Genomic DNA, 19,766 nt, shown 5'->3' on the forward strand with positions numbered 1-19,766 from the left:
CATGAAAACTGCTCGCTAATTTAAACTTCACTCGCAGTTTTCAGCATCCCAATACCCTCATCCGAACAGGATTTAGGGAACTTCTGAAAGAAACGATCACATGAAACAACACGCACCGGAATACGAAAATTATCAACCACGAAAAAATAAATAAATTCTCCGACGGGAACTTACCTCATGTGTGTTTATTTTAAAAATATATTAAGAAATTATCGTGGATGCATTCTGCATTCCACGATTTGAACACAGGGGATTACATCCCCGAAAATAATAAAATTGCGGTTGCGCAAGATCGACCAAAATTCCAAAGTGATTTGACAGCTCAACTGACAGCCTGCGAGTCATCGACATCGCAAGACGTTTCGTTTCGCCGCTTAGGTAAAAAGCAAATACTAATAAAAACCATGATGAAAACAATCTCCTGAACACTGAAAAATATTCTATTAAAAAATAGAATAATCAAAACAAAAACATTAGGAAATGTTTCAATAAAATATATTCGATTTGACTGAGCAAAAAGCGCCATCTATTGCAAATTAATTCTAAATCACGCCAATAGATGTCGCTAGTGGTATCCAAAATCAGAATATCGAGAAAGAAAATCAATTTGTGAAAAACAGCCAAAACTGCAACGCTACATTATTCTGTAAGAAATATATTATCTTTAAACAGCCAAATACAAAAAACTGACATTGTGAACCAAAAATTCGTACAAAATAAGAAACATACAAAACATTTCTAGGTGCCCGGTATTTGTTTTGTTATACTTAGATTCATATTTACTTTAACATCTATGTAGGTATTATGTAGTCGTATTGCCTAATAGGTAAGCTACTGTTATTACATTTCCATAAGGTAGGTACTTGTAGATCAAAGCTCTTCGCCCCTGGAGACGCAAGTTCGAGTGTACGTTTGTGTGTAACCCGAGCCTGCTCGGCGGCGTCTGCGGTCGCGCTCCTATGTCCTCACCGACACTTTCGCTCACCACTGTTAGGTACGTCTTTTGTTTTTTGCCGGGATTAGACCTACTGCGAATGAGTGTCAGCAAAAACTGGTTTCGACCTCACTTTCAATGTTTTGTGATGTGATTCGAGTCTGACCTAAATTTAGCGCTCTAGAATGCCAATTTAGGAGCTTACATTATGGTATCACTTGTGTATGAAATCTTTATTTATTAAAAGCGATCATTAGTATGAATTAATAAGCTACTGACTCTACAAACTTAACACAGTATCTAATACTAGCTTTCGCCCTCAGAACTGATACGGTAGGTAAGTTTCGTGAAAGTTAGTTTGCGTGAAAGAATAACAAACATTCTTACAAGTTTTCGCATTATAAAAATAGTGGGATTATTTACTTTTACATACTGCACTTTTATTCAATAACTAGCTGACCCGGCGAACTTTGTTCTGCCTTAGAGGCAATAAATAAGCAAACTTTTTTTTTAATTTCGAACGAGATAAAAAGTATCCTATGTCCTTCTCCTGGCTCTAAACTACCTCCCTGACAATTTTCAGCTAAATCGGTTCAGCCGTTCTTGAGTTATAAGTGGAGTAACTAACACGACTTTCTTTTATATATATAGATATTATTAGGTAGGTACCTGAAAAGCATTTTAACTGTTGTGATTCATATTCAAAAATATTATGCACATAGAACGTAAAGTGGAGCGAGGATACCAAGAATTTTCAGCACATTTATTGTTGTAACAAACTTGTAGCGCCATCTAGCGGGTGGTGCACGAAGCGAATGCTTTTACAGCCGCAAGGGTTTTCGTATGAGTTGGAGGGGTGTGGGTTGCTATCTGCACTCTGTGAGAGCTTTTAGAAGCTAGCAGCTTCGCTAGATGTCGCTCTAACAAAATTTGGCAAGAAAGAAAACATTTCAGGAAAAATTATAGTCTATTTTGTTTTTTGACAAAATATCTGCTACATTTTTCTCTCTAGAAATTATTTGTATACTACGAATTTAGGGCTGAGTTGCACCGTTACTTTAAAAGTAAACTATACTTAACCATAACCGGTATTGTTTGTAATAAGTATAGTTTGGCAGACTTTTAACTTTTGTTAAAGTTAAAGTACGATGGTGCAACCAAGCCTAAATTTGAAAGTAAAGATAATGCTATTAATTTAAAAAAAAGTATAATGACCGATCTGCCCACCGAGACTCATACTATTCCCATCCCATACATAGACTCATATTACCCAATAAAATAACCCAAGTAGGTGTCTCACATACGGTATTTTCTATGCCTAATTAGGTATCAATTCAATATTCGCAACCGCACTTGGCTCTTGCGTTTATCACAAAGCGGCTGGAGGGTCCTCCACGCGTGATGGGCTCTCCACGCGCCTAGGGCTCGCCACGTCATGCGCTGAACTATGGCCCGGGAAGCTGTTAGCAAGCCGGGAAATATGTTATTACAATTATTTTAATTTATTTACATATTTTAATGTTAAAAGAAAGAAAGCATTTACGTTGTAAAATTAACATTAAAAAATATTTTTTGTTACGGTGAAATCAAAGCTACATTTTCAAGACTGATTTTCTTTCAATTCACATAGGCACTCGAGCACTTTTTACCAGGAAATTTTAAAGTGGAAATCAAACTAAAAACGTGAAGCGAGTACTTCAGTCGGAGCCCGGAGCGGGTACTTAACGGAACGGGAGCGTTTTAACGAGTTCCCGGAACGGGACGCGTCTTAATTAACACTCCGATCGGAGCCGATGCTAAGTGACAAACGCTTTCAATACACCAAACGAGATGAAGCGGGAATGTTGCTGACATGGAAACTAGTGTTACTTATGAAGTTATGCTGAGTTTGTTTCAACCAAATGCCGCCCACTGCTGTACAAAGCCCTCCTCCAAAGTTTACCTGCACTGTGTTGGGTAGTTAAGGCTTTTTAAAAAACACATACTTAATAAAAATATATTTTTATTATTTTATATTACAATGATAGTAGTGTGAATAAAATAATGAGTTTATTTTGTAGGCAACGTAAAAAACGAAACGTGACTAAACGCGCGATTTTTTAGAGATAAAACGAAAAATATATTTATTGATATTAGAACTGAAGAGACAAACACAAGTCGCGACTAAACAAAGTACCACCAATATAGGTAACTGATAGACGCAAAAATGTTGGAACAAACAGCTGGTGAGCTGAGCGAGCGATAAGCGCGCAAGTCCTAAGCCAACAACCCGCGCGAGATATCCCCGCACTATTGTTTTAGCCAATCTGTCGCTGAGGTTATTGCTTCCAAGTTTGTTTGAGCTCCTGTTGTATTAGGAGCAGCTTGACTCGCAATGTTAGGAGTTCTGTACAAGTGGTCGGCTACGTTTGTGATTTGAATTAGTGATGTTGTTTTCAACATGAAGTCGTGTGCGACCGGGATCTGTGTCACTGTGTGAAGTTTGTACCTACGACTCTACTGTATGGTAGTTGTAGTAGTATGGATTGTTACAACGGACATTATTACAAACACTCGTATTTTATAATATGCGCTTATCTCTTTTATAGAGATCTCCAACAGTCAGTAATGTCTAGTATGACGTAAGGCAATAGAAACCTTTTTTCTATGTGTAAGTCTAGTGAGCAAGAGCTTTTAGAAGTTGTGAAAACTTTCAAAATGAAAAAAAAATGTTTAGTTCTTATACAATGTCCAAAAACATCGCTATTGCGCCACATCCTCGCACCTCTCTCCTGAACATCTTTATGGTCGCTCCGCTTAAACTGCACTCCATGCATCGACCTGTGTCAGCTTGGCACCAAATTAATTTCTATAGCCTTGCCTCGAGCGCAGCAAGTTACAAAATAAAGAGAAACAGTAACTTTCCCAATGTATAGGGTACAGTAGACAGTGAAATAGGATAAGGCTTCAAATCCCCTTGCAAATTGAATCCGTCTTGAATTCAGTTTAACGCATAAATGGAAATCGATTAGATAGTCAGCCAGTTCACTAAGAGTGGACGCATTCCACGCGTGTGTCCTATTTAACGCCAATTTCTCGGAGATTTGTGGTTGGTAATTCCGTTAAAAGGGGATATCCCAACTCACTAACTGCGTTCACGCCTGCGGTTTCCATATAGGGAATTAGTATACAAGTCCGCGCCAATAGTCTGCGGCGTAGTTTGCCCCTACTAAAACGCAGTACGTTGTGGTGCAAGCATGCCTGAGCCGCGTCAGCGACATCGTAGCTGCGTCGCTCAGCCCGCAAACTTAATTAAAATCCGCACAAACAGTTAGCGCGCCGACATGCTGACTGCGGAGTGTAGGCGACGGCGGAAGGTTCAGAAACGTCTTTATTGTTGTTTCACGTACTGCTTTAAGTGAAGAGCACGCAGTTAGAAAAAATGTACCTTATTATTGGGGGAACTAGAGAGCTCTCGCTCTCCATATGCTCTGATAGCATTATTGTTTTTATAGCGCATTACGGATTGAACGTACACTGGAATGAGCACTCGGTTTCGTGCATGTTTTTGCAGAAACGCAAAATGTGCACCATACTTATGTAAGCTATGAGTTCATTTTCCTTCAGAGCCTGAAAATAGCCATAATCTCATCGTTAATATCTTCTTACATCATAACATATTTAAACATGTCATGTCAAAAGCGTTCGAAAGTATTATAAAAAAGAAATGTTTTGATCAAATTACAAAAACATAAAACTCAACTATAGTAATAATTTCAAGTTAAAATTACCTCATCATCTACCTATTACAATACAGCTTAACAAACCGTTAACACAGCCTTGCCATCATTCAAGTTTGAAGCCGTCACTCGAGTCTGTGCCTTGCGCCACTCTCATAGTTTGGTAAGTTGCCGAAGCCACTTGACACGCCTCTTCCGATTTGCATAAGTTTTAATCAAAGAAGTTCGCGCCGATGGCTGCGCTCGCGTCGGCCCGCACTTACGCTCGCACTCGAGGTCACTTGCCAAAGCACATGCATTTGTTAAAAATATACCCATTAGTATAGGTAGATTTGAAAACAAACCAATACCAAGTAAAATAACGTACGGAACGAATGCACGGAAAGTAACGAATAAATAACATAAGTAGGTACAAGCCATATGACATCATTGGCAAAGGCATCATTGCTGTCCAATTCGCTCAAAAAGTAAAATACAAATGTCACTTTGTTAATTATCTTGCGGAGCAACATCTGCAGGCATTTCGATAGAGCAGCCGAGCGCGCGACGAGCTTTGTGAAGGCAGCGTGACCAAAAAGGCTCGCTTTGAACAGCGGGTGTTTCGGAACAAAATGATTAACTTCTGAGTGCCCTTGTCGCCTACTGACAGTCAAGCACAAACCGTGTCGAGTGGCTGCGGACTGGCGATTGCAGCTTCCGGAGAAATTTTCCGGAGTCATAGAGCGGCGATAGGCACAACAGTCATTCACACGGCCTCAACTAATGAGTCAATTGCCTAAACTTTTTGTAAAAACATCTTTTTTCTGTTGACCGGTATAGAGCTTTCACCACGCTTGCCGTAAATTCATGAATACCCACAGTTGAATTCAGTAGGCCATAACATTTCAAAAGTTTGTAAATATCGCACGAAATGTGTTTAAACAACGTGTCTGACACAATTTAACTGTCCTGAATTGATTTCGGGGTTTATTACAAAATCATAAAGAGCTGGACAGTTGACGAGCGGTTGTTCGTCTGTTAGTGGCACGAATTCGCGCGGATGCATCCACAACACACACTACTCGTAAATATGAGCAGTGAGCACACTTTTGCAGTTGATGTAAAATGTAATAGGCTGCTTTTCATACCAAAATCTATTCTGTTAGTTACACCACTTATAACTCAAGAACGGCTGAACCGATTTAGCTGAAAATTGTCAGGGAGGTAGTTTAGAGCCAGGAGAAGGACATAGGATACTTTTTATCCCGTTCGAAATAAAAAAAAGTCTGCTTATTTATTGCCATTAAGGCGGAACAAAGTTCGCCGGGTCAGCTAGTAAAATATAAAAATGGCGGAAAAACCAAAACAAATCATTTTTGTTTCATGTAATTTAAAATTAGTATACATAGCGCATACTACAGTATAATACAATAAGTACTATGTGTAGAACTGCTACTTTATCTCATTTCAAACTTGCCTTCAAACCACGGCATAGTGACCAGAGAAGTTTGTCATTCTTAGCGATCTTGACACTTCAAGACTGACATAACTTGAACGGTAACTAGGTATAGCGATAACCGGTGCTTTTTACATGGAGTTTGACAGATTTTTGACGTTTGTTAAAGTTAAAGTAAGATGGTGCAACCCAGCCTTAGAATAGTGTTGTTAAAATGAGTAAGTAGCTCACACGCTACATGACGCGTATTATCATAATCCGAGCGCGGCAAGAAGGAGTGCAGCGTGGCTTCAAACACCAAATGCAATTTGCCGACTGCGGCTGAAAGAGTTCAACTTGGAGTTGACTTCGCTGCAAGTTACGTTAGCTCGAACTGCTTGAAGCTGCGCGCGTGATGACTTGGCTTCTTGTTTCTGTTTTTGTTTACTATATCTGCTAGATTATGATGGAAATATTGTAACTTATTACTTTAGTTAAATAATCTTAGGAACTGAGACTTTTATGTATAGGTATTTTGTTATTGTAATTTAAATTTGTTTTAAAACATAACATACAGTAGCGCCGTGTGCGTAGGTACCTACGTAATTTATTTCAATAGTAATTAACATAACAATTAATTAAAATTGTCTATTTCAATGCTCGGAATATTTTTAGACATACCTAATGTTATTTATTTTTGTAAAAACAAATGAGTAGGTATTGCAGTGGATTGATCGCATCTCATTCGATAAATGTTTTGATTACGATCTGCCATCAAACTCTGCTATTATCTGAATTGGAAGTTTAATTTAAATACTTAGTAGAAATATTAGTCTCATTGGTCGTATTTTACGTTGCTGAAATTTGCAAATAAATTGTTTTGATCCGTCTGCACTAGTTCAATCTACAAAATGGATGCAGACATTGATAAGTTTTAACGTGGAAAAATGTGCCAAAAAATACTTTATTTCAGAATGTGTTGGTACATCGCGATATTAAAATTCAAGAAACTGTGCAACTAACTAACAACGGCGACAAAAAAGGCTTAGAACATTAAAGGCAAGGCATTAAAGTAACAGTCTTGTTATATCCACAGGGATATGAAACAAGATGAAATCATTTAACAATTAATTTGTCCTTTGTATCTCATAGGAAAACTTTGTCTCGGCACATAAGCGTTCGTTCGGCGCGGCCTGAAGTTGCGGCGTGTCCCTCGCTTCGTTAGCGCACATTCAGTGCGTGGCGCGTGCATATTGCACTTTGAGCACATTTCTGCTGCAGTCACAACAATAATTCGTTTTCCGGGTTATTTTAAATGCACAAATGTAATGCATAACAACGCTACTTTTTCTTTTATTAAAAAATATTCACACAAAAAACTTTCTTTACTTTTCATATCATTAAATTTTGCATTTTAATGATATGAAAGCACAAAAATTAATTACCGTTTAAACGGTAATTAGTTTTTGGATGTAAACTTACATTTGAATGAACCATAATAACAAATTTAAGACCAGCAATGACTATATTTTATAGAGATCGTCCAAATTATATTTTTACCTCCTTTTCGATACACACCTGTCTGATGTGGTGTATCATAGCGTAATAAAAACATTCATAAACTCTCTATGAGAGAGCTTTGATGTTCGCAAGGTGTAACATGTCTTCGGATCGTTTTGGCAAGTTTCAACATGAACATAGCTAAGAAAGATTCTTTATCTGGTCACACGGGACACGATATTGACAGATGTGAATCCAGTTCGAGATAGAAAGCTCAGCTCACCGTATTCAGAAGGTTTGCATAATGGATACATGCTTCAAACTTATTTCGCGGCGAGAGCTCATAAAATCGTCATTTCAAGCACAGACACCCGCAGTTATTTTGCATTATTATGTTTACTGCTCAAGCACCTAACACATCTCTTTGTTTGAGTACCTCTATAATGTAGTAGCCCTCTCTTTTCTTATAACTAAAAACTTTGGTTTTATATCTTAGTCAGTTTGTCAAGTGGTAATAAACAGTAGACTAAAAAGGAACATTTTTAAGAAATTAATTACATCATTCATTGACGGACTACAAAAGCTAAACTAAGTACCTGTCGTACCTGAAATCTGTCGACGGATTTCAAGAATCCAATAAAAGTCCGCCATTTGATGTAGTAAATCTAATATTTTTAGTTGAATATTGTAGTTTTTGCGATGTTGTCACCTGCGACATCAATATTTATCGCGCGACTCGCGTCGGAACATATTCAAAGCGATTGGATCGCGACAAAGTTGCCTAGTAATGCGCAGTGTCTTTGTCCGATGGCCATTACGATTGCGCACACAATTTACCGCCCTGAATACGTTTGTGCGAGGACATTGTTTCACATACTAATGTTGCATTTATGATAATATAATTATTAATAAATATAATACATTGCATAATATGCATAACATAATAATATTATGTTATAAGTGTGTGTAGCTACGAGAAAGGTAAATTTTTGTAACGAATTTTCACCTGACGTGAATTGCGAAAATGTATGGAAATATGGATTACCTAATTTAATTCTAATAATTAATATACCTATCTTATCTAATAGTGGTAAAATTGCAATTCGATTTAAACAGAACTACCGAAACTAAACAAAAAACAATTCGAAAAAAAATCAAAACACTAAAATTAAGAAAATGAAAAATATTAAATTATACTTTAAAAATGAAATTTACTCGTAACGTGGCGGCTTATCCTACCTACATTTACCTATATTAAATGTCCCTAATTTTGGATCCTGATAAAAGGTTCGCAGACCTTTGTAGTAGTCAGTAAGAAAGGGCCCATTACGCTACGAGAAAGTTGGCGAAAGGGGAAGTTAATAAAGCATTTCACGGATATTGATTATCGCATAATTAATGAAGAACGCTCCATTCATGCGATGGACCATTAAATTAATTGATAAATTGTGTTTCTGATTTATCTTCGGAGTTTTGTATTGAACAAGATTTCAATTTTATTAGTTCAGGTAAAGCAAGAATACGAATTCATTTATTTTCTCAGTCATTACTTATAAAAGTTAATAAAAGGATTGGGCACAATCTCAGATCATAGAAGGGAATAGATGTGAAACGGGGGCGTGGCGCGTGTCTCCTCGATATGCCCAGAAACGAACATCGGCCGCGTAGCTAGGTTAGTCGCGATTCAGTCGTACTAAGGAAATGTTCTCCGATATTTTGGATAATGCGTCGTTACGTGCAATAAAACAAGTGAAACGAAGAACTACAGGAACAATGGAGTCATTTACTACATGTAAGTATTGCAAATCCATTGGTATTTTGCTTATAAATAAAAAAAACTAAACATTTTTACGAACGAATTCAGTGCCGTAACAGTTACTGCGATATCGAAATCAGTGGTGATAAAAATTCTAACACACTTGTACATTGACGATTTAGTTAGCAACCACTTTATGTCATGCTCAACTACTGCGCAATGTATTTAATTTCTTCCGATATCCACTGTCGTGTGAAAATACACAGTACGGCCGCATGTGCCGGTCGTAACATAGTGCCGTGCTCGTGTTCTAATGCGGTTTCCTATTATCGATAAATAGAAGTAAATTATAATTAAAATAATTAAAACCTGTGTAATTAAAATAAATAAATAAATAAATAAATAATTTTCTATTTTGTAATTTTAAATAAAAAAATGATGTGTTACTTGCGATTATAAGATTTTACAAAAAAAATAATAACAGTAGAAGTAATTAGTAACTGTCAACTATGTAATTACTATAAGAGCTAGTTCTAAGCCTAATATAGGCATTATTTTTGATAAACATATGCAGTACGCAGATCGCCATAATTAAAAAGTAAATGCGGGATAGTAGTTAATAATAACGTATAATAATAAAAAGGTTTTCATACATAAGCATTTTGTGAAATCAGTTTCGAGCCTTCCCCCTAGCGATTTAAAGTATCGATATCTTGTCGACTCCATTTTGTCTTTGTTCTCTCACTAGTTTTCAAAGTGTGCGTCACGTCACGCGGCCATTGATTGGCCATAAGGCATGCCTTCTGGTCAATCACAGCACTTTTAAGCCGGTTGCACATGTTGTCGTAGACTCTCAGTCGCTTTGTTTTTACACAGTTGAATGTGTGTGTGGGAGCTGTGGTGGGGGAAATGTGGGGACACTGGTTCTCATTGTAGTTACGCGCGACTTCATATCTATTCTCTTTCTATGATCTGAGGGCACAATCCTAAAGTTCTAATCTTGTTAATTCAACAATACTTGAATTTTCAATCAAATACACTTTGTCTCGAACTATCAGATTAAACAATTTAATATTAAATACAACTTAGTAGCCGTACTCACGTAAATCAATACTAATCAATACTAAATTATAAATATTTGGACGTGTATAGAACGTTCCTGAATCCAGATCGAATAATCGTAAAGCATTCCTGCATTATAATTATGTAAAAGGCAATTTAACCGAATATACTGGAACCGATTGAACTGGTAGAAATTATTTGTTTCAGTTTCACAGCTTCTACTTAGGTATGCTCAATTATTTTAGCTCCGGCGAGATCCACTGGCCCGAAAACGTTTAGGGTTGTTGAAAAACAGACAAAGTTTCAACGCAGATGCTCTTGCTTCATTGTCTACTTTATAAAATTGGGATGCTAATGTTCTAGAGTCAATTCCAGAGCAAGGAACAAAGACATCTTCATTACGCTCGTCTCCAGCAGCAGTTAATGAAGCCGTTACAAACCGATACCATCTAATTGAGCGGATTCATTCCGTAAACGCGTCTGTGAATGCACAGACGTAGGACGGCCATTTGTTCTGCTGTTTGGTATTTATTAAAAAACTTTTATTGGGCATAAGTACTACAGTTATCCTACTTCCTACTATCCTACTTCCTACTAATATTATAAATGCGAAAGTTTGGATGTCTGGATGTCGGGATGTCTGGATGTCTAGATGTCTGGATGTTTGTTACTCTTTCACGCAAAAACTACTGAACGGATTTTGACGAATCTTTACAGTATTAATGTTTATAAACCAGAATAACATATAGGCTATAATTTATGACGATCTGTGACAAACTAAATTTCAGTAATAATAACGCAAACCGAAATTTTACGACAGTACAATTTTATATTACCTGGCAAAAATGAAGCACGTGCACAATTTCGCTCACTGCGCCAGCCGGCGGGACACTAGCTATGGCAACATGATACGGCGCGGTTTATAGGTTAAATCGAGTCAAAGACATACGTCAATTGCGTTTAAGATACTCAATACTCAATACTCAATAGTTTATTGCTTCCATAATGTTTACAAAAGGTGTTATTGGTAAGGTAAGATACAATTATGGACCCTGTCGGGCACTGCATTTTAGGAGAGAGGAAGATTTTTAGATTTATTGCATTAATTATTCTATGATTATTAATTATCAAATTTATTTTTAATCTGTATTTATTATTATTATACTTATTTAATATTTATTATTCATTATACTTATATTTATATTTTCATCTAAATTATTGCACTTAGGGCTACTTTTTTTGGCAGGATTTAGTTTTGGTATGTTATGTATATTATATCCTATTATATTAAAATTTATATACTTAGCATATTTATTTATTATTGTATTTACTTATTATTGTATACCTGGTATATTTATTTATTTAAAATTTATAGCATTTGAGGTTTATTTATTGCACATTATATTATATTTTACCATACATACTTAGTTGCATTTTTATTAGAACTTGTCTTCTAAGTATTCTTTAATGTTGTAATAGCTTTTATTAATAAGGAAGAGTTTTAATTTGAGAAAATTGGGTAGCTTATTAAATATTTTTATAGACATTACCAACGGACCGGAAGAAAACATTGACATTTTGGAATAAGGTAAGTTTAATTTATTTCTGTGTCTAAGTTGATGGGTGGTTTGGACATGTTCTCTTTTAGTGTAGAATTCAGGGTATTTAAAGACAAATTTACATATTTCTAAGATGTAGATACACGGTAAAGTTAAAATTTTAAGTGTTCTAAAATGTGGTTTGCAAGTGTCCGTCTGTTCTATATTTACAAGTATTCTAATTAATTTCTTTTGTAGAGTAAAAATTGTAGGTGCGTCAGTGCTATTTCCCCATAATATAATTCCATAGGAGAGCCATGAATGGGCATATGCATAGTAGGTGGTTAATGCTGTGGATAAGTCTGTGGTCTTTTTAATTTCACGGAGGGCATATGAGAAACTGGATATTTTTGCTCTTACTTTTTTTATATGGGGTTTCCAACTAAGATGAGTGTCTATTGTTAATCCGAGCAATGTAAACTCGTTAACTACCTCCAACTGAGCCCCTTCAAAGGTGAAGTTTATATTTATAGGTGGCTTTTGATGTGGATGGAAAGACATTAATTTAGTTTTCTTGAAATTAATTTCTAGATTGTGTTTTTGCAGCCAGTTTACTGTTGTGGTAAGTACATTCTTCAGAGTTACATCTAGATTTAGGTTTGTTTTACATGGGAGGAGCAAGGATACATCGTCGGCAAATAGAACACTTGGTACCTGTATGTTTTTAGGCAGGTCGTTTATATATAAGAGAAAAAGTAAGCACCCAATAACACTTCCTTGAGGTATTGAGGCATTTAGATATTTATTATTAGAACGAATTTTTCCTATTGTGTTAGTATTTTCATCAAAAACTTCTATTTCTACTATTTGTTCCCTATTGGCTAGATATGACTTAAGCCATTCATAGGCTTTTCCGCGTATACCTATTCCATGTAGCTTATCCAATAGGATATTGAATCTAACTTTATCGTATGCCTTGGTCATGTCTAATAAAATTCCTATTGCATATTGTTTGCTATTGATGATGTCAAGTACTTTTTGAATATATTTATATACTGCAAGAGTTGTAGATCTATTTTTTCGAAACCCATTTTGGCAGTCGTCGAGTATTTTGTATTTTTCGCAAAAAGAATAAATACGATTGCACATGACTTTTTCAAAAATTTTTGAAGCAGTGGGTAGAAGCGCTATAGGGCGGTAATTATTAGGATCAAATTTTGAATTACTCTTATGAATCGGTTTTATTAGAGCCTGTTTCAGTTGGTCAGGTACAAACAGTACTTTCATCGAATGATTGATTTATTAATTTGAATAATGGCAAAGTTAGTTCATCTGCACAGTACTTAAAAAGGATAGGTGGAAGTTCGTCTAACCCGTGACTTTTTTTTGATTTTAGGCTTTTTAGGATCAAGTTGATTTCGCGAAGTTCTACAGGTCTAAGATACATGGTGTTTTCAATAGGTTGGAGCACTTCAATCACTTTCAATCCTAGTGAAAAGAGCCTGTTACTACTTACCCCTGTTACAACAAGCCCCTCGCTCCCCTACATGAATTTTATTCAGATTCCTGGAATTTCCTATAAGAAGCTTTCCTTTTATTCGTGACTGTCATTGTCACAGCAGAGCACAATTGTTGAGACAATAAATAGCCGATGTTTGTTCCGATACAATGTGCGATACATTGTATTTGTATGTAAGACTTATTCACATGTGACCCTGGAGAGATCGTTTAAAATTAATCGAATAAATCGGCCGGCAATCACGAAGCCAATTGAAATCGAATTTTCTATGGAAGCAATTTCCGAATTGGTTCGGACTTCATTATTTTAAATCGCGGAGCGATATGAGGATTGCTTTCGGCTTAAATTAATTGCGGTTGCTCTGTTACTCGTAAAATAAACAACAATCCTGGATTATTTATCATCTATACTTTTTTTTTTTTTTTTTTTTATGTGATAGGAGGCAAACGAGCAGACGGATCACCTGATGGTAAGTGATTACCGTCGCCCATAGACACCCGCAGACCCAGGGGCGTTACAGGTGCGTTGCCGGCCTTTAAGGTAAAGATACGCTCTCCTCTTGAAAGCTAATACTAATATTATAAAGCTGAAGAGTTTGTTTGTTTGTTTGTTTGTTTGTTTGGTTGAACGCGCTAATCTCAGGAACTACTGGACCGATTTGAAAAATTCTTTTTGTGTTGGATAGCCCGTTAGTTCCTGAAGGCTTTAGGCTATATATCATCACGCTAAGACCAATAGGAGCGGAGCACCAATGAAGAATGTTTCAAATCAGTGATTTTTTTCCTTTTGAGAGCTGACGCTGCGTAAACGGTTAAAGTTTCGCAAAAATCATGTATGACAGGATTGTTCCCCTTTAAAAGTTCTAAAAAAAAGTCCGCGATAGTATATGTCTATCTTTTAAGGTTGGCTCATAGTAACCCTTTTTATGCAAAAAGAAATCTGTTTTATATTAATGCATTATTTGCGGAGGTTTTTTCATAAACATGATATTAATCCTTATCTAAATAAATAAGTTATTCATCACAAGTATTTAATTTTAAACATACTTGGCCTTTACACCATTCGATTTCAATAAATATCTTAGGAGATATCGCAGTTTTAAAATATCATCGCAGCAAAATAATTATCAAGTACCTACTGCGCGCGCCACTGATGGATCAATGCACAGCCTAAACCGCTGATCGTAGAGACCTGAAACTTGGGCGGTGTGTTCTTTGTAAGACGTAAGCATCTGATAAGAAAGGATTTTCCAAAATTCTACCCCTAAGGAGGTAAAAAGGGGGGGAAAAGTTTGTATGGGATAACGAGAATCTACTTCAAATTTCGCATAAGCATTCTATAACAGAATTAATGGAAGATGTGTTTCGTATTTTAGTGAAATGCACCCCCTATGTTAAAAAGGGGTAGAAAGTTATTTTAGTGGTGATTTGCTTCAAAGTTGATATTAATTACTCATTAGTGCATTTTTTTTACAATCATGTCATTTTAAAGACTATCATACTCTAGGGGCCTCCATTTAACCTCGGAGTGGGTGTCCGCTGCGTGCGCTCGTCTAACAATGCATAGTAATGCATGACGGTCATGCCGCGGGCACCTGCATAAACATAAACTCATTTTCGCGCGAGATTTTTATCGGAGGCCCTTGAGGTAGTGGGAGTAGTCTTGAGGAAAAGCTCCTTCTCCCACGGCCAGTGGCATGCTAGAAGCTTGGTGATTCTAGCACCCATAGGAAAAAAAAAGTTTACCAATAATACTGCGGTAGGTGTAGTTTTCAATTTCGTTGTAAAAAGATAATACCACCGATCAAAGGCCGAGCTGCATATTCATAAAATATAAGAAAAATTTATTTTCATGTTTATTTAACCTTTAAGATTTTTATATTTTATAAGTATTCAAACATTTAGATAATAACGTTAAAAACATTTAAAAATCGTATGAGAACGTTTTCGACTTCTCCGCGGACGAAGTCGCGGGCGAAAGCTATTTGTAAAATAATTAGACTAAATTATTAAAAGTGCCTACCCAAAGTCATTATTCCACGCGGACGAAGTCGCGGGCACAGCTATATATGTATAATGCTCAAGGCATTTCAGTTCAGTTCGGCCAAAATGTAAAGATTAAAAACAAATCAAATTAGTTAATATTGAAAACGCATAATTTAGGTAAAAAACGAACCCATTAAAAAGGGGAATAAAAAATGAATAGTTTCACAGACCTATCTGTGTGTGATTGTGTTTGTGTTCATTAGAGGTTGAGCAGTGGATAATTATGACTGAAATGATGATTCATAAAGAGAAAACATTGTTCTGCAGTATCAATATCAATATTTAATGAACAGTTAAACAGGTCCTCGTAAAATTTTGACGTTGATAAGTAACATAACATAATGTATTCGCAATATTGTTTCCGAAACCACAGGAGCCCGGTCGTTGACCGGCGCCCGCGCAGCCTCGGCTGTCCTTGCGACATAATGAGCGCACACTTGACCGCGGGCTGTCTTAATCCGTCGATAATCGCATATAAATTACGGTTTTATCTGTTAATCGACTACTATTTGGATATCTGGCATATTTAGCCATAAGCGACGCAAAGATTTCTTGTCAGACTTTTGCGTCTTTTTCATCTTACTAATTTATTTATTTCTGATAATATTTGTGAATGTGAAAGTTTCTGCGTGAATGGATTGTTGTTACTCTTTAACGCAAAAACTACTCCACGGGTTTAAATGAAAGTTAACAGTAATGGGCTATAATTTATAGCGACCCAACATGTCAAGAGGTGCTTAGTCCTACCTGTGTCAAAAATGAATTTCGAAACAAATAGAGACAGATTCCGTAACAAACACAAAAATATGTCCTCATAATTTCCAATCATTGAGGAAATTACTATAAGCTGGGCATGTCAATCAATCAGGCCTGGTTTCAGTTACTGAGCATACAGATTTAGAAAACATAAACGCAAATTAGAGCGAGGCAAGTTCGGTACATATTTAACAACATGTTAATAAAATATGTATTCTTATTTGATAACAAAATGGATCTAATTACGTTCTGGATGGAGTTTCCTTTAACTTGTTTCAAATACATTAACAAGATTTCACATAATATACAGCTTACGGATTACATTTTGATATTTAGCCTGATATAATTAACGTGTTTCTAGATCTAAAATTAGCTTTCCAAATAACGGCTCCATCTTTATAATTCCAGTTCTACGATAATGAAAAGCAGATTCCGTTGGTGACACAATGGATTCCTCGTAATGTTACCAAAATAGAACATAGAATGTTTGTTGTTATTCTATAAAAATAGAGTAGGTGCTATAGGCAGGTGGTTATGAGAGTAAAACTGGTTACTCGGATCTCTGTTGTTCATAAGCTCATAAAATTGGATCATTAGGAGAAAATACATGTTGAACATGATGAAAAAGCCCAGTAAATTATTATTTATGTACTCGTATTATACAGAAGCCCGGCCGGCGAAAGTTAGGCGTGCGGTTGCGGCCCGTCTCCGCCAATCCAAGTTTAAGTTCACTGATGAAAGTAAGGTCTGTTTTCTTGACCCTTGTGTGCTATTAACTCTTCTGTGGAAGGATCTTTTTATTTGTAAATTAAATAATGATATGAATATACTAGATGATAGATACATTCAGACATTAAAAAAAACTACTTAAGATAGTCACGCGAAACTATCTTTTTGAGATGAGTAGACATTGATCCTATTATTTCGTATGTAAAATACATTATGTAGGTGTATCTATCCTAAAAAGGGGTCATCTCAAATATCTTTAAATTCAAAAGTTTTTTTAATTCGAATATTGCCATATATTCAATACGCCTCGTATTATAATCTGAATCCGGTTGACTGAATGGTTAGGCCGTAGACCTCGTATGCAAAATTAGTATTTAAATGTGATCGATGACATCAGCCCACAAAAGGAAAAAACAATATCGGCAACTACAGCTCATATTTTATTTTGGTCTCTGCCGTTATAATAAACGACAACGGCTGAGACAAAATGCTTAGTAGTTTATTACATCACTCAAAGTAAGGTATATTTGGATAGGATTATTACTGTCAGATTTATTCATAACTAGCTTTTGCCCGCGGCTTCACCCGCGTGAATATTATTTTGTCACAGATCGTCATAAATTATAGCCTATATGTTATTCTGGGTTATAAACAATAATACTGTAAAGTTTCATCAAAATTCATTCAGTAGTTTTTGCGTGAAAGAATAACAAACATGTTGACATCCAGACATCCATACAAACTTTCGCGTTTATAATATTAGTAAGATAGGACTGAAATATCTAATAGCACAACAGTATTGATTTTTTTATCAAGAAAGAAAGACAGCTCCTTATTTTTTTACATTTTAAGGACTACATTTTAGGGATTGAAGTTTGAATTACTTAGTGAGTGAGAATATTTTTGAGTGAGTCCAGTTTAAAACAATTAAGTAATATTTCACAGTGTTAATGATGCTTTCATAGTCACAAATCGTTTAAAAAAGGTAACCTAAGTTATGTGATAGAAGAAGGCAATAAATTTTCAGTTTATCATCTTCCTAATACAAATCTGTTATGTTTGTCTTTTCTCGCTAACGGTGATAAAACTCCGATACCTATTACTTATGATCGAGTAAACATTGTACGCCAAACGCTCAGAAACAAACAGCCATTGTCTGAGACAATGAGTCGTCCTCAGCGCTTTGTTTATAATCCATTCAGCGGGAATCGAACCTTGCAACTCTACGACCTTTTGTGACACCCCATTGAATCTTAAGGACGTTGGGATGGGAACAGACTGTTTATTTTCTGGGATATTACTTTCTTGTTACAGCGGCGAGGAAACCAAATGACATGCCACGAAGTCAGATTGGCGGAGAAGTTGAACAAAATAACAAGGCAAATCAGAGTGGAAATTGGAAGGGCTACCTACCCTTTTTCCTTCTTACGTATGTTAAGACATCTATAAGAGACGACAAAGAGATCTTTCAGATCTCTCTCAGGGGTTAATTACCAGAACCACCATACTTGCAAATTAGTAGATTGTACTTTACGTTGGTACCCAATACGGTTAGTAAATTGCATGCTTGTATCAACCTGATCGTCCGATAAGAAGATTCCGTGCTTCGAAGTACAGTAAGCATGTCAGATGCCTTCGGCAATTATTTTGACATTAGCGCTGGTTTTAAAGACTTTGTGACGTGGTAAAGCCTGATATTCGTGAACTACCTTGGCAGGGCGAACGGCCAGCATGTCGCCGGCACCCGCGACATCGCCTCACTCACTCACTGGCACTCCACCGCACTGCACATCAAAACAAACGCGCGTTCGCGGCGAGACGCCAGCGGTTTTTGCGAGCGGTTTGGGCGCGGCGCGGGGGGCGGGGCGGACCGGTCCGACGGGCGCAGAGAGCCCTGCGCCGGCGCAGCGGCCTTATGTAGGGATGACACTTTGATGTTTTACTGATTTTAATTGGGACAGTAAATAAGAAAGTCGAAGGGCAATAAGAAAGTTTGGGGTTTCATGATTTCAATGCCGTAAAGAAGATGCATAGAAGAGTATGATACCACCCTGTGAAAAGAAAATGCACCAAGATGATCCAATTAACTCGTGTGTGGAGCTAGATAAGTAGCTCGGGACGACGAAAAAAGTCATCCCAAAGGTTATGAGATAGTAAAAGGGTGTATGTGCGCTGGATAATCTGGCTTAAAACTGACGAATTTGAAGATAACTAGCGAATGAATGGAAGATAAATTAGGTATTTACACTTAGCACTGACCCCGAATGAAATAGGCACAGAGGAGACACATTAATAAAATTTAAATTAAAAGAAGAATTATCTGGGCTATGCTCCAAGCGGGACAATACGAGTGCTGATTATTCATAAGGTCATAAGTTATACAAAATCAGTAGGATTTCTACGAGTTTAGCTTGCTAGCTAGGATCTTTGTGAAAACTTTATTTTGTTTGAATAGCTACACAAACTATACGCATTTTCTATTTCTCTCAGGTTTTTGCTACTTTGCTGGTAACAAATTAATATGAGATACATCATGCTTTCTTTTGTGATGTGTTAGTGTCGAACCCCTGGGTGCTTGCGTACCTTTATGTCGCCGGACCATCAAGCAACGCAGTTACATTTTACGTAGTTTTTTTACTTTTAAAAATTTGATATACTTAAGGCCCTCATTGATAGGTTCTCGTTCTTAAGTGTCGACCCTATTTTAGCTAATAATAATGATGTCACGCGAATGCCACGAGGCAGCACCGTCGCGGGCGCACACCCGAGCGTGTGTGGTCGCGCCTTAAGCAGC

General features: G+C 36.6%; 1 long non-coding RNA gene across 1 annotated transcript in view; it reads right to left on the minus strand.

The window, feature by feature from the left end:
• The window catches only part of LOC135074304 (uncharacterized), a 63,334-nt gene extending 44,547 nt beyond the window's left edge, over positions 1–18,787 (minus strand). The window contains exon 1 of the long non-coding RNA XR_010257806.1: positions 18,682–18,787. This is a non-coding gene — a long non-coding RNA (uncharacterized LOC135074304). The remainder of the gene's footprint in view (positions 1–18,681) is intronic.
• Positions 18,788–19,766: the final 979 nt, after the last annotated feature.

The sequence above is a fragment of the Ostrinia nubilalis genome, chromosome 8, assembly GCF_963855985.1.
Source record: "Ostrinia nubilalis chromosome 8, ilOstNubi1.1, whole genome shotgun sequence".
NCBI classification, from domain to species: Eukaryota; Metazoa; Arthropoda; class Insecta; order Lepidoptera; family Crambidae; genus Ostrinia; species Ostrinia nubilalis.